Below are 15,411 nucleotides of genomic sequence, written 5' to 3' on the forward strand. Positions count from 1 at the left end.
GGGTGGTTCCTACTTTTCCCCACCTTTGGCCTTCTACCTCCACCCTGTACACACAAGGCACTCTTGCCCCAAATGCAATTTGTGGCACTCGAGCCCTAAGTGTAAAAATTCCTCTTTAAGTCTCTGCCTTCTGTGCTGTCTCCTCTAGACTAGAGGTATCAAACACAAGGCCAGCAGACATGTGGCCCTTAGCACTTCTGAGTGTGGCTGAGCCAGATTAAAATGTAATTGGAAAATATTTAACAAAATAAATAAAAATAGATAATATTGCATTATAAAATGAAGTCAGTACGTAGCTGACAAATATTTTTATGTATGATTAGTGAGCTCTTTTCTATTTGAGGTTGAAAAAACTGCTCTAGACCATCTGTTTCTTGGTCAAGGCCTCATAGGGAATATTGTCCCATTTCCCATTGATCATTTTTAGAGACACTGTCTCATCTGACATCCTTAATGATTACACCTCGTTACGGCCACCAACGGGGCACATTACTTTCCGCTCCCCAAATCAAGCTGTAGTAGAGTCCAACATCCAGAAATGACATTAGTACAATTGCACCCATGACAATAGCAATTGTGGGTGCTCTTCCTCTGTGTGTGCAGACTGCATGGCTCTAAGACTATGGCTGTAGTCTTAGAGCAGAAAACACACAAAATAAACCCCTAACTTATTGGAATGGGATGTTGGAGCGCAGGGAGGGGGATGGTAAAGCCATCTCTACCACACCCTACAAAGATGGCAGTATATGGTAGTGGTCAGTAGGTAAGAAGTAAGGACTTCCAAATTCGAACAATAAATCCCTTGAAGTGGTTACATTATTTGAATTCACACTGTGTATTTCCATTGAGCTGGAACCAATTATACATGCATGTACACATGTGAGTGTGCATACATACACATACATGCACACATACATATGTGTATTATGCATATATAAATATTTTATATGTGTATATATATGTATATGGAGTACAAATTTGAATACATGTTACTACTTCTAAGGATTCATTATTTGCATTAATCAGGACCAAGCTATATAACTCCTGAGTATACATCTAGGCAAATCTCTTCTGTTCTCCTTGCTTCCATCTTCCCATTGAATAGGAACAGAATACCTGAGACAAATTTATTTGATCAAGTAACTGCCCCCAAATTGTTTTTATTTTGTACACATCCTGTATTTACTTATCTATGAACCTTTTTTTTAAAAAAAATCTCTCTTCACAGAATATAAAAGCTCCCTGAGGGCGGGGACTTTCTCACTTTTATATTTGTATTGCCAGCACCTAGAGTGTCTGGCACGTAGCAGATGATTAAAAAATATTTCCTGATTGATTAAATGTATTCAGTTTTGCTCCTGTAGAAAGAGGGGAACAATACCTCTCAGAAGCCATGGAGGAGCTCAAAACAAACAAACAAAACACATTTGCCTAGTCAAGAGGGTCAGAGAAAACCTGTGATTTAAGCCTATTTTTAAGTTCCATATTGTTTAGGGAAAATGATTCTATTTTAAACAAGGAATCAAATTTACTTGATGTACATAAGCTCATACTTAAATTACTCTTTTAAACTTACAAAATACTTTACTAACAAACTTTCCAAGAGAATTATGCCTGTATTATAATTTCCATTGAACAAATGAAGAAACTGGTCTTTAGAGAAGTTGATCTGCATACCCTCAGGAACGTAGCTCTTAAGAGACAGAGAGCTGAATTCTAAGCTACATCTTTTAACTGGCACCATAGGGCCCTACCCACTGCACCAGACTGCCCAAGTGTGAACTCTGGCTAAATGATGGAGGCCTAATGACTTAAAAGAGCTCTGGACTCTTTAAGCCGTTCATTTTAGACTGAATATTTGTTTTGTTCTGCCTTTTTTGTTTACAGAGACTTAAACATATGCTATGGATTTGTTCCTTTATTGGATTCATATTCTTAAGCACAGTTTGTGTTTCCAATGTGCATTCATTATAGCAAAAAATGTTTTCGTCGTTTGCATTAAGAAAGCCATCACTGTCATCAACATTTTCAGCAGTTGGTGCATATGAGGCAGGGGAGGAAAAAAAGCAAAACTATTTTAGAAAGTCTATTTATTGTCAGAATTCCACACCCAGTGTTCTGTTCAGGAGATTCTTATTAATACTGTTGTTTCCTTGACGTATAGTTAGTACAATAAAAAGCTTTCCAAAACTTTTGGAACACCTTGTATGAATAAATATATATATGCTTATATACATGTATATATAATATTAGACATTATAATATATCTGTCTTTCCTGTATCTTGAAAACCGATCTATGTTTTTTCTAGTCATTTAGTATTCACTCCCTCCCTTAAATTGTTTTCCGTATATATTTGTACTAATTTATTTGCTTATGGAGTATTTCGCCCAGAAGAAGTTAAGTTCTTTGAAGGCAGAGTTTACTTTACTTTTGTCTTTATATACTCAACCTTTGCCAAAATGCTAGCCAAGTACTTGTTTAAGTGAGTAGTTTCTAGCATAGTTTTTTGCCTGTGTATACTTGGTTATTTATTGGGGGGTGGGGGTAGGAAGGAAGGAATTAATCTTGTCAGGCCTGTGCTTTAGGAAAATCACTTTGACATTTCTTCCATAAAGGGAGTTTCAAATAAGGAAATTAGTTATGCCTAGGCAGATCAGTTGGAGGCAGCTAGGTGTCGCAGTGGATAGAGCACTGGGCCTGGAGTCAGAAAAATCTGTGTTCAAATTTGGCCTAAGACACTTATCAGCTGTGTGACCCTGGGCAAGTCACATGAGCTCTGTTTGCTTCAGTTTCCTGATCTGTAAAATGTTCTGGAGAAGGAAATGGTAAACCACTCCAAGAATATTTGCCAAGAAAACCCCATGGACAGTATTGGAGTGGTATGGTCCATATGGTCATAAAGAGTCAGACACAATGATAACAATGCAGATCAAGTAACATTCCTACAGCATATAGTACTAGAAAGTTGTTGTAGGGCATATTTGGGGACATACTCAGGATGGTAAAACCAGTATGTGCCAGGGATGGGATGTAAATGCACCCATGGAGTCATGCTGACTCCAAGGCCAACCCTTTACCCATTACAGAATGCTACTTCTCTCTGATACCAGTTTTATGTTCATTTAAAAAATTCTATTTCACTTTGCCAAATCATCCATTCTCTAATCCCTTTTTCTTCCTTATCCACAAATCATTCTGGATTCTGGCATCCTTTAACATTTATTATATGCATGTGTGTGTGTGTGTGTGTATGTGTATACACATACAGACACACAGACACATCTATAAAATATATATAAATATCAGCTGTCTAAGGATAAACTTCTAACACCTGCGTATAAATCCATACATTTCTTTAAATACACTCCCGATTTGTAATATGCTACATTCTCAGATCACTGTATACTTAAACCATTCTGCGAAGCTTTAAAAAAAACAAAAAGAATGATCAGCCAGCAGCACCAAAGCTATGAAATATGACTTCTTCCTTCCCTGGCAAAAAGATTTGGCCACCTCAGCCTCTGTAAATACACACACGAGATCATGAATATTTCCATTAGAACAGCAAAGTCTTAAAGATCTCAAGTAGAAAGCCATGCTTGTCTGCTGGCAGGAACCCAGGTCTAGGAGGAGTTGGGATAATATAGCAACAGGATTTCAGGGCTGACTTTCTGATGCCTTTGGCAAAACAGAGGCACATATTTTTAGAAGCATAAGGCAGAACTGTGTGTCAGGGCCTGAATGGCTTCTCAGCTCCCCATAGGCCTGGGGCAGGTCTGATTCTAGGTTCATATATTAGTTTCATGTCCCTTTTGAAATTCTGCTGAGGGAGATTTGCTCCCATTGATTTTGATTGCAAAGACCCTGAATAAATCCAGTTTGCATTGGGTTTTTGCCCCCCTAGGACTGAGGTGTCAGAGCAGGACAGCAAAAGGCATTCACAACACAAGAAGGCCTCCAGGCTCCCCCAATTTCAGCCGAAGCCCCATTGATGGGGGCAGGGAAAAGAGGAGCTGAAAAATAACCTGGGTTCCCTACATCCCTCTAGATCTAGATATCCCCCTTCTTACCTAAGATAATTCCTATTAGAAAGCTTTCCTTGGGCTGGACTTGATCTGAATCCAAGGGATTTGGCGTGAGCTAGCCTGGCCTTGAAAATACACAGAATTTATGAGCCATTTGACTTGCTACACTTGGCTTCATGTCAGTACTTGTTTGGAGGGTTGTGATGAGCAAACATTTCATTTCATCCTATAAATGTTAGCAGAGTAGAAGACTGAAATATTTGTCACTGTCCCATCAACTGAGAATTTCCTGCATAACAGAACAAGTTATAACAATAGCTCACACATTTATATGAATGAAAAAAATCATTTATCAAATGCTTACTCTGTGTCAGGTCCTGAAGTAGGCTCTGGGAATGCATTTTTTTTTAAAGAAGAGACAGTTCCTGCCTTCAAAAGGGCTTACCATCCAAATGGGGGTAGACAACATAAAGGGGAGTTTGTGACCAGGAAAGAGATCTGTTTGGAGTAGAATATGTTTGTGTGTCGGGGGTGGGTGGTCAGGTGGGAAAGAGGGCTTTAATTTCCCTAGGGACAGGGCTCATGGTTCTGAAAGACCCAGCCAGGTGTGAAGGTCCACGTCATAAATCCTCTTCCTCTGGTCAGGTTACACATCATCATAAAGGCAGATTTCTCCTCTCACAGCATTTGTGAAGTATTTTACATTCATTCTCTCTCATTTCATAGGCTCATAGATTTAGAGCTAGAAGAGATCTCAGAAGCCACTGAATCCAGATGAAGAAACTGAGGCCCAGAAAGGGTTAACTGATTTGCTAAGGCAAGGAAAGGTCTATCAGGTTTTAAACTGAGATCTTCTTCATCGTTCCTGACCCTACAGCCGCCTAGTGGTCTTGTTGCTGCTGCTATCAATGTAAAACTTGTGTATGATCTGTTATTTTTTCCCAAATGTAATCAGGTTCAAATAATGTAACCTGGGAGGATTTTAACTTCTTTTAAGAATCACAAACATGTCATGTAATTCCAGAATTTCAGAGTTAAAATGGACCTTGGTAGCTACATAGTCCAATTCATACCTGGAAAAAAATAGTCTCCATAATATCCCCAGCTTGTGGTCATCCATCCCTTACTTGAGTTCCAGTGAAGAGGAACCCTAGTATTTCCCAAGGAAATCGATGACACTTTTCACACCTCTAATCATCAGGAAGGCTTTCCTGATATCAAACCTAAATTTGCCCCTTTGTAAATTCTATCCTCTGTTCCAGGATCTTCCCTCTGGGACCAAGTAGAAAGTCTCTTCCTTGTTCTGTTGATTTTTGTTGTTGTTGTCCTGTTCTGTCTGACTCTTTCTTGGCAAAGATACTGGAATGGTTTTGCCATTTCCTCCTCCAGTTCATTTTACAGATGAGGAAACTGAGTCAAACAAGGTTAAGCAACTAGTAAGTCAGCTAGTAAGCCTCTGAGGCTAGATTTAAACTCAGGAAGATGAGTCCTCCTGACTCCAGGCTTGGTGCTGTATCCACTGTGCCCCATCCCCCTCTCCCCCAGCTGCCCTGCTTCTGTTGCTAACCCTTCAAATACTTCAATAGAACTGTCGTGCTGTCCCTCCCCCTGCACTCTTCTCAAGGTAAAACAGTACTAGTTCTTTCAACTGATTTTTTTTCATGTAACATGGGCTCAAGTCCCTTCACATATCCTGGTTGCCTTCTTCTGCTCTTAGTCTCTTTAATTTATCATTATTATTAATGATAAATTATTATTATTATAATTATTACATTATTATTAATCTGTGAAGCCTATAACTAAACCAGATGATTCAGCATCATATGCCTGGATAGAATGTAGGCTGGATATATAGGCACACCTTGTGGGAACATTCCCATTGGCCCATCCCAATCCCATAAGTTCAAGGCCACAAGGAATCTTCCCATAGGGTGTGCCAGCATACTCTATGCAAGTCTATGCCTATCTGTCTTCCTGACTCTATTTGTTGCCGTCCAGTCGTTTTTTTCAGTCATGTCTGACTCTTTGTGATTCCATTTGGGGTTTTCTTGGCAACGATACTAGAGTGGTTTGCCATTTCCTCCTCCAGCTCATTTGACAGATGAAGAGAATGAGGGAAACAAGGTTAAGTGACTTGGCCAGGGTCATGCAGCTAGTGTCTGAAGCCAGATTTGAACTCATGAAGAGAAGTCTTCCTGATTCCAGGCCTCACACTCTATCCGCTGCACCACCTAGCTGCCCCTCCTGACTATAAGGCCCGCACGGTATCCATTTGTACCACGTAGCTGCCTATATTTTCTCATTTGTAAGATGACAGAGATCAACAAGATGACCTTCCAGCTCTAAAAACCACAATTATTTATTCAAATGAGCACTTATTAATGCTACCTGGTATTGTTCTTTTTTAAATATGTACAAAGACTTCTCTGGTCACCCCACTTCCCATATCTACCTCCACTCTGCACTTCTCACATAGCATTTTATTCCCATCTTTCTTATGAATTTATATGACCTTGCATATTAGTTATATGTCTCTTAAATGTGTCCCCTTCTCTCTACTAGCTTGGCCTCTAGTCCTTTACCATGTCCTGCTGGGACTATTACAATAATTTCCTAACTATTCTCATCTCAGGTTTCTCTCCTCTCCTCTCCATCATCCATAGAGCAACCAGAGGAATAGCCCTAAAGCACAGGCCCAACAATGTCACACCCATCTAGTGACTCTGTATTACTTCTGGGATCAAAAACAAAGGTCTCTCTCTTATATTTAAAGCGTTTCACTACTTGGCTCCAGCCTACCATTCCAGTTTTACCATATATCACTCCTTTTATGTTCATTATTTCTTGAAAATAAAAACATTCTAGTACATAGATTGCCACGATTTGTCTAACTATCTTCTAATTGATGGGCATCCACCTTTTTTCCGCCATTCTTAGCTACCACAAAATAGTGCTGTTGTAGATATTTTGACATGTAGAGGGCCTTTTTTTCTGCCTTTGACATGTGGTCATCTGGTATAAACCAGAAGTAGGATTTCTAGGTCAAAGGGTAGAAACTTTTATTTATGTTCCACTGAAGAAAAGATTAAAATGGCCCTTTTATGACAGGTTGATACTGTAACTGCAGGTGAAAGAGACCCACACAGAAATGAGGTCCATTTTATCTTTTTTTTACGCTGTTTCACCAGGTAATATGAGAAGGAAAAGGAGGAAGGGAAGGAGAAGGAAGAGGAAGGGATGGAGAAAAAAAGGGAAGGAGGAGGAAGAGAAGAAGAAAAAGAAGAGGAATAGAAGGAAGAGAGATTGAGAATGAGAAGAAATAAAAGAGAAGAAAATAGAGAAGAAAGAGGAGAAAGAGAAGGAGCAGAATCACCTAGTAGTCAACCCTCTAGAACATGCCTCTCTGAACTTACCTATGCTGATCATTGGGCCCATACTCTAAGGTCTTTCTCAGCTGCTAAGAGCTCCCTGAGCTACCCCCTACTCAAATGGTTTTGGAGAACTTAGAACCCCTCCATGCCGTGATGAAGCATCTGACTAGGACTTTAGGGGAGAATAGATTGTGTGTGTGTGTGTGTGTAAGAGAGAGGAAGAGACAGAGACAGAGAGAGAGAACTATCTGTATTAGGAGGGCAGAGTTTATAATCTCAAAGAGGATCATAAACATGTCTGAAACGTTCGGAACCGCCGGATATAAGAAACTCTCAAAGTAGAAGGCAGAAGAATCAAAACATTTATTTAGGCTCCACAGTAACCAACCCATGAACCAGCAACCCCATTTTGATATATTGATCAAAAGCTTCCAGGCCCAATAAGTACGCCTTGAAAGAGTAACCAGGAGGCTACAGAGAAACATGATTGCGTAAAGCAAAATCATGTTTCCCCCTCTATGGTAATAAGATTACCCACTGGACTGAAGTCTTTGTTCAGCTTCCTCCCGTAGGTCAGCTCTGCTACTGGCAGCTCCTGCTTCAGCTGTGGCTGTGGCTGTAACTGTAGCTGTAACTGTCGCTGTAACTGTCTCTGGCTCCAACCGGAAAAGGAAAAGAGGATCTTCAAGCTGTCCTCTCCCCTCTTATAGAGTTTTTGACATCATCAAGCACCGCCTGAACGACCAGGGCCGATTGGTTCTTGACTTGGCCCCTCCCCCTAGCGTAGCCGTTAACACCTCCCCTCAGCCAGCCCCATGACTCATCACACAGGAAGTTGTCTGGTCCTGCCCCGGAAGAGCAAGCCCCAGCATCCAGGGAAGCTCAACGAAGCGAGCTGAGTCATTCAAAGAAAACAAAGTCCATTCTGGCTACACTATCGTAGTGTAGTTTCAGAAGGGATGGCACTTTACTTTGTCACTGACCTTCAGTGGGGTAGGGTGGGGAGGAAAAAGAATAACTATCTTGATAATTAATGAAGGTTGCTGAGGATAGCAACAGACCAGGCTCCCATAGAGGCTCCCATAATTTATCACCCTCCCTATTTTAAGAGCAAGCACTGTATTCCCAATTGGGCTGGACAGCCTCCTTTGGTGAGATGAACGCCTGTTTATTGGTCATTTGTGATTAGTGCTAGTTTGTTACATTAATGCTTGAATAAAGCTGCAGATTTTTCCAGGATCTGGAGTACATGTTTTATTTAAGTGGAAAGTGGGTGGAGCAGGGAAAGCTTGCCAGAGTTAAGGTCTTTCCTTGAGGCACCAAGGGGGGAACACTTTCTCTCTTATGTTTAGAGCACTTGGCAGTTTTTAAAAATCTGTATTTTACTGTACAGACTCTTAAGTATACAAAAGAAAAACTGAGATACTCACTTTTTCTTTAGAGGAAATTCAGCTTACTCTAAACACACACCTGACTTCCTGACTTTCCTATTTAAAAAGGACAAGCAATTCGAGAACTAGTAACTGTTGTTGGAAAGAGTTCCTTTATGTATGTATAAAAGCAGCCACTATATTTGGCAAATGGTCTATAATTAGAAAAGCTTACAAAATCTGTCTGAACCAGGCACATAATAGACCTTGGTCTGAATTAAACAGTTCCTTGGAGTAGTCTTCCTTATGTCTTTGCCCTAGTTAGGAAATTTCAAAGAAAAATAAATGAGATGAGTAATGGCTTACTTTTTGAGTGTATGTGTGTGTGTGTGTGTGTGTAAGAGAGATAGAGACTGACAGAAAGATTCAGAGACAGGGAGAGAGACAAAGTAGAGTGAGAGAGAGAGCGCGAGAGAGGGAAAGAGGGAAGGAGGGACGGAGGGAGAGAGAGACAGAGAGAGAGGGAGAGAGAGAAAGAGAGAGAAAGAACACCTTGGTTTTAACTCTTTTATTTTTAAAATTTCCTATCCTGTTCTGTGAAAACAGCCTTGCTACAGAAGTGGTTTAAAAAACACACAGCCACCACCCACCCACATTGATCTAATTTGCCCTGAAGTGGTTACATGAATTCATACATCTGTAATTTAAATAATGTTTTGTTGGGTGCTATAAAATCCCAAAGCACTGAAAGACAAAAACATAATGAATGGCTCTCTCTGGTCTGATGATTTCCATGTTCCTTTCTGAGTAAGGAGCAAGGTTTCATAGATGAAAGCACCTAAATTTCATGCTCTCCTACTGATACCGCCAAAAGGATGGTAGCTGCTACTTCTTATAGGACACCATTCATTCATAAGAATGTGAGACAAAAGGTCAGCATACCCTACTAAGTGAAGTTCATAGGATCTGGAGCTAGAAGGAACTCTAGAAGTCATCTAGAAGAATGGAAAGACCACAGGCTTTGTAATCAGAAGACCTGGCTTCAAATCCTGACTCTGATGCTTAACGCTTGTGCGGCTTTGGGTAGATCATTTGCCTTCCCTAGGCCTTGATCTGCTCTTCTATAAAATGAGACAGTTGGACTAGGGGGTCTTTGAGGTCCCTTCCAGCTCCAGATCCATAATCCAAGTCCCTCATTTTACAGGCAAGTTCACATAGGGAGTATATATGTAGCACGATACGTATAAATACATATATACACATGTATATATTATAAGATATATAACAAATTATTATGTATGTATATATACACACATGTATGTATATACATACATGTACACATATATGTATATACATATATGTATGTACATGTGTCCCTATATGTATGCGTATATAAATATACACACACACACAGACATACAGATAGATAGGTATCTATACATGGCATAGTGCATAGAGGGCTGGGCCTGGAGTCAAGAAAAACTTAGTTTAAATCTTTCCTCAGACACTTACTAGCTATCTGACCCTGGGTAAGTCACTTAACCCTGTTTGCCTCAGTCTCCTTATCTGTAAAATGAGCTGGAGAAGGAAATGGCAAACCACTCCAGTATCTCTGCCAAGAAAACCCCAAAGAGGGTCATGAAGAGTCAGACATGACCGAAATGACTGAACAATAACAACACAGATGTCTATATCTATCTATCAATATATATTTCCTTTCTTTTCTTTTCTTTTTTATTTCTCTCTCTCTCTCTCTTTCTTTCTATTTAATCTCACAGAGATTTGGACCCAGATTCTTGGACTCTAGTCCTAGCATATTTTACACTATCCCATCTGGCCTCCTGGGTTTAAAACTGAAAGCAGCTTTCATGATCACCTAATCCTATTTCCTCATTTTACAAATGAAGCCTAGAGAATGCCTATGGTTATACGCGTAGTAGAGCAAGGATTTCAACCCATTTCCTCTGATACCAACATCCGTTGCTCTTTCTACTACAGCATTTGGAATATTCTCTGCCTCATCAGAAAAGGCCTTCTCTCAGCAAAACCAGCCATCTAAGAAGGACTGGATTTTAAGAATCCCTTGAGAGACTAGGCTGTGTCAATTGATGTAGTACATGTTTTTTAAATCCATAAAGCAAAGAAAATAGAGATAGTAGTGTGAAAGGTTTTATTTCAAAATGAAATTGTGTTTCGTACTTATAATTATTTGTATTTAAAGTCCATTTTTTCTTGTCGTCAAGAAAAGACCAGGCCCTGTATTTCTAGAGTTAACGGATTGATCCTGATAATTAGATTTGTAGAAATATAAGTGCAAAAACATTTATTAAGCACATGTATTATGTAGATATGGTTCCAGGCATATTTTGTGAAATTATAGTCTGTCCTTTCAATTCACATAGTAAATGTTTGATGGCTTTGATGGATCTGTGACCTTTTAAAGATAGTCACTCCCATTGTGGTATATATAGTGTCAAGAGAAGTAAGTGCATTTGGAGTCAGGGGACTGATGCCGTCAGGACAATTTCATCCACAAACAGGAACTCCTGGATGGTCTCCTCATCCCCAGAGAATATTAAGCATAGCTAAAATTTATAATGTATTGCACACATACTGTATCATTCAATCCTCATAACCCTGTGATGTGTTGTTTAAGATCCTAATTTTACAGGTGAAGAAGGCGTTGAGCTTGAAAGAGAATAAATAGTTTTTGCCCAGATTCACAAAGCCAGTAAGTGTTTGAGGCAGGATTCAAAATCAGATCTTCCTTACTCCAAATCTCTTACTCTGTCCATTGCACCACCTTTGCAGGGAACTCACTCTATGACATGAGGAACACTTTTATGACCCTTCTATCTTTTTTTGCCTCCTTCGTTGCTGAAGGTCAAAAGATTGTTGAATAGTTATCCTTGTGGTTACATTTATCAAACAATTTTATATAATCCCTTATATTTGGAATATATATTGTTTGAAGAAAGCCTTCAAGGTTATGCTTTGCTACAAGTCAAATGCTTCTTTGTAATCCATGAACAATAAATGCAGTGTGATCTTCTCTTCATCATACGTCATCAGTCAATTATATAACTAAAGATTTGGTCTTCCTCTGTATAAAAAAACAGTCTGTTCCCTGAAGGAGAGAGTGAGGCTGATGACTTTGCACAGCTCTGCCTCACTTAAATCCAATTCATGCACAAGTCAAGACATCACCCTTGTGATATCACTGGTTCTCTTCAAGAACAGACAACCAACAAAAACAAACACCTTTTCATTAAGGATATTTAATGTTATGTTCACAGACCATTCTTTAAAACATTTTAAAGTGGGTTGCTGATTATTCCACTAGTTTTTTTTTTTTTTTGGTAATAATATTGTTTATGCCTTTTTTTCCCATTCCTTTAGATTCTTTGTCTCTTTGATATACCTTGAAAATCAAACCTTTAGTTTCTTAAAACTGTGTTGCTTTTAGAATAGATTTAATTTGTTTGTGTAGGATATGTAAATATACATATATATATATGTGTGTGTGTGTGTGTATACATACATGCATATACATACTGTTGTTGTTCAATCATGTCCAACTCTTTGTAACCCCAATTGGAGTTTTCTTGGCAAAGATATTGGAGTGGTCTGCCATTTCCTTCTCCAGATCATTTTACAGATGAGGAAACTGAAGCAAACAGGGTTAAGTGACTTAGCTTCGGTCACATAGCTAGTAAATATCTGAGGCCAGATTTGAACTCAGCAAGATGAGTTGTCTTGACTCCATGCCAGGCACGCTACTTAGTTGCCTTAGGGTATGTATATGGGACAATCTAAAGAGTGTTCTAAAACTTCACTAAGACTTTTGGAACACCTTGAATACAGCTGTGGCTCATGGGTGGCTTGGCTAGATATGATCTGAGGTCTAGCTGAAGCAGCCACATCAGATAGTGGGCCACCAGGGAGGCTCTCATTGATAAGGACCTTAGGGACCTCAAAGCAAACTTTCAGGAGCCGAAAGGATTAAATCCTCTGGGGCACGATTTCTTGTCTGGCAGCAAGGCAGTTGGTGGGGCAGTTAAGGATGCATCGGTTTTTAAGCTCCTGTATGCATCCTCCATGTTTCATTTCTACACCATCACAAATGGAACCCCATCAGGCAACTGCTAATGAGAAACTAGAGTGCAGTTGAGAGTAGGTCCGGATGTTCAGATCTGGAAGTCATCTGCTTAGAGATGATAACTGAGCCAATGGGATAAGATCACCAAGGGATATGGTAAAGCAAAGGTTCTTGGGACCCATAAATTGTTGTTATTTTTAAGATTTTTATATTTGGCATTTCAATATGATTGGTGTCCTTTGTAATCCTACATATCCACAGTTCTGAGGCATCTAGGTGGTACAATGGATAGAGAGCTGCCCCTGGAGTCAAGAGGACCTGAGTTTAAATTTGGTCTTAGATAATTATTAGTTGTATGACCCTGATTGCCTCAAAAATAGGTCCATTGGCTTCACCAAATTGCCAAAAGGATCCATTTTACACACACACACACACACACACACACACACACACACACACACACACACGGTGAGGAAGGCCTGGTATATAAAGAGAAAAGAAGAAGGCAGAGAACAGAGCCTTGGGAAATCTTGCTTTTCATGGGCAAAAGAAGAAGGATGGTCCATCAAAGAAAACCAGTAAGGAATGATCAGATGGGTAGAAAGAGAACAAAGAAAGAATAGTGTCAGAAAGTCAAAGGCAGAGAGAATATCCAGGAGGTGCAGGGTGATCAAAACTGTCAAAAGCTACAGATAGTTCCAGTAGAATGCAGGACTGGGTATTGAGCAGTTTAGAGAGCTTCAGACCTTAGAGGGAACATTTTCATTCAGGTGGCAAGGTTGGAAGCTAGACTACAAAGGTTTGAGAAGTGAGGGCATGAAGCCTATTAGTGCAGAAAACCTTTCCAAGGAATTTGGCTGTTATAGGGAGAAGAGATGTAGGATGATAGATTGAGGGAATGGTTTTTATGAATGGAAAAGAGACTTAGACATGTTGGCAGGTGGTAGGTAAGGAGTCATTGGATAAAGAGAGATATATTTCATTATCCAATTAAAATTGAGTACCGATTATAACCAAGGTCACAAAACAGCAAAGAAATTGTCAAATAATAGATTAGGATGGTGTAGACCAATGATCTACCAAGTGCATCTTTTCTTTAAAGGCTGCCATTTTCCTCAGATTATTTTTACTATTACAGTTGCACAGATATCTGTCGTAAGAATAGAATTGCACACTCTCCAAAGCAGAAATATGCAATACAGTTTGGTCCATGAAGAAGTAGATTAACTAAGATAAGTTTCAATGCTTTGGCATTCTACTAGGCTAACTCAGTCTGTTTGGTTTAAATACAATTGTTGTAAAAGTTATAAAAATTTCTTATTCATTAGATCTCATATAAAAACTATTGAAGCAAATGTAGAGCTTAAAATTGCCCTTCTACAATTATTTTATGATGATTAGTGCCAAAGGGTGTTATTCATTATCAGGGAACATTGGAAAAACAAGGCATGGATGGATTGTGTGCAGTCTGCTCTAATGGGGGGAATTTCCACATTGATGAGATCATGGATCAACCTGAGTCAATCAATCCATAAGTATTTATTTAACACTTTGTGCCAGTCCCCATACTAGGTATTGAAGACAAAAAGCCTTCATTACCTTTTACTGAGGGACACAACATAGACATCGATAATTATAAACATAATATAAGGTTATGTCTATACTACTACAAGGTAGTTTGTGGAGGGAGTGAAGAAGTTTTGGGGATGAGGAAAAGCTTCCTGTAGATGGATCTGATGAAATATTAAAGTCTAGAATGCTGGCAGATTAAGGACTATCAGCCTGAGAAGTGTAAATAGTATTTGGATCAATATTCAATTTTCTAGGTCCTAACCCTGCCCCCCCCCAAAAAAGAGCCAACCTCACTGATGAAAACATGCAGAATAAAAGAATGGTAACTACTACTTCATCATGGAAATATTCTGGAAAAATCGCTGAAGTCGTAGATGTCCGATGTCCAATAGAGGATTGCCACTGTCTTCAGCTATATGTAGCTTGATCCATCTATATGAAAAGATTTCAGATTTTATTTATAATTCTTTTTTTTACTACTCTATAACCAGAACGAGCACATGGTGGAAAGGGCACTGGACTTGGAGTCAGAAGATCTGAGCTTGAGGCTTGGCAGTGTCGCTTGCTCTGTGATCTTAAGTGTTAACTGATCTGGTCTTCTGTTTCCTGATCTGTAAATAGGAATGAAACTTGGATTCTCTACTTCGGTTTAATTCAGAAAGCACTGATTTAGTGGCAAGTAAGCACTGGGCACTGTGCTAAGCACTGGAGGTACACAAAGATGTAAACCAAACAGTTCTTCCCCTCCAGAAGTTTATATTAGACTGGGGGGAAACAACATGAACACAGATAAGTGAATACAAAGTGCATGTAAAATAAATATGAAGTGATGAGAGGGGAGGGCGTATCAGTGATTGCAGAAATTAGAAAGGTACCTGGGATAGTCAGCGCTTAAGTTAAGCCCTGTTGGTGATGGTGGTGGTGGTCCTTCGTTCTTGAAGAGGATCAATGACATCAGGAGAGTGATGACTT

This window comes from Trichosurus vulpecula, chromosome 8 (genome assembly GCF_011100635.1).
Source record: "Trichosurus vulpecula isolate mTriVul1 chromosome 8, mTriVul1.pri, whole genome shotgun sequence".
NCBI classification, from domain to species: domain Eukaryota; kingdom Metazoa; phylum Chordata; class Mammalia; order Diprotodontia; family Phalangeridae; genus Trichosurus; species Trichosurus vulpecula.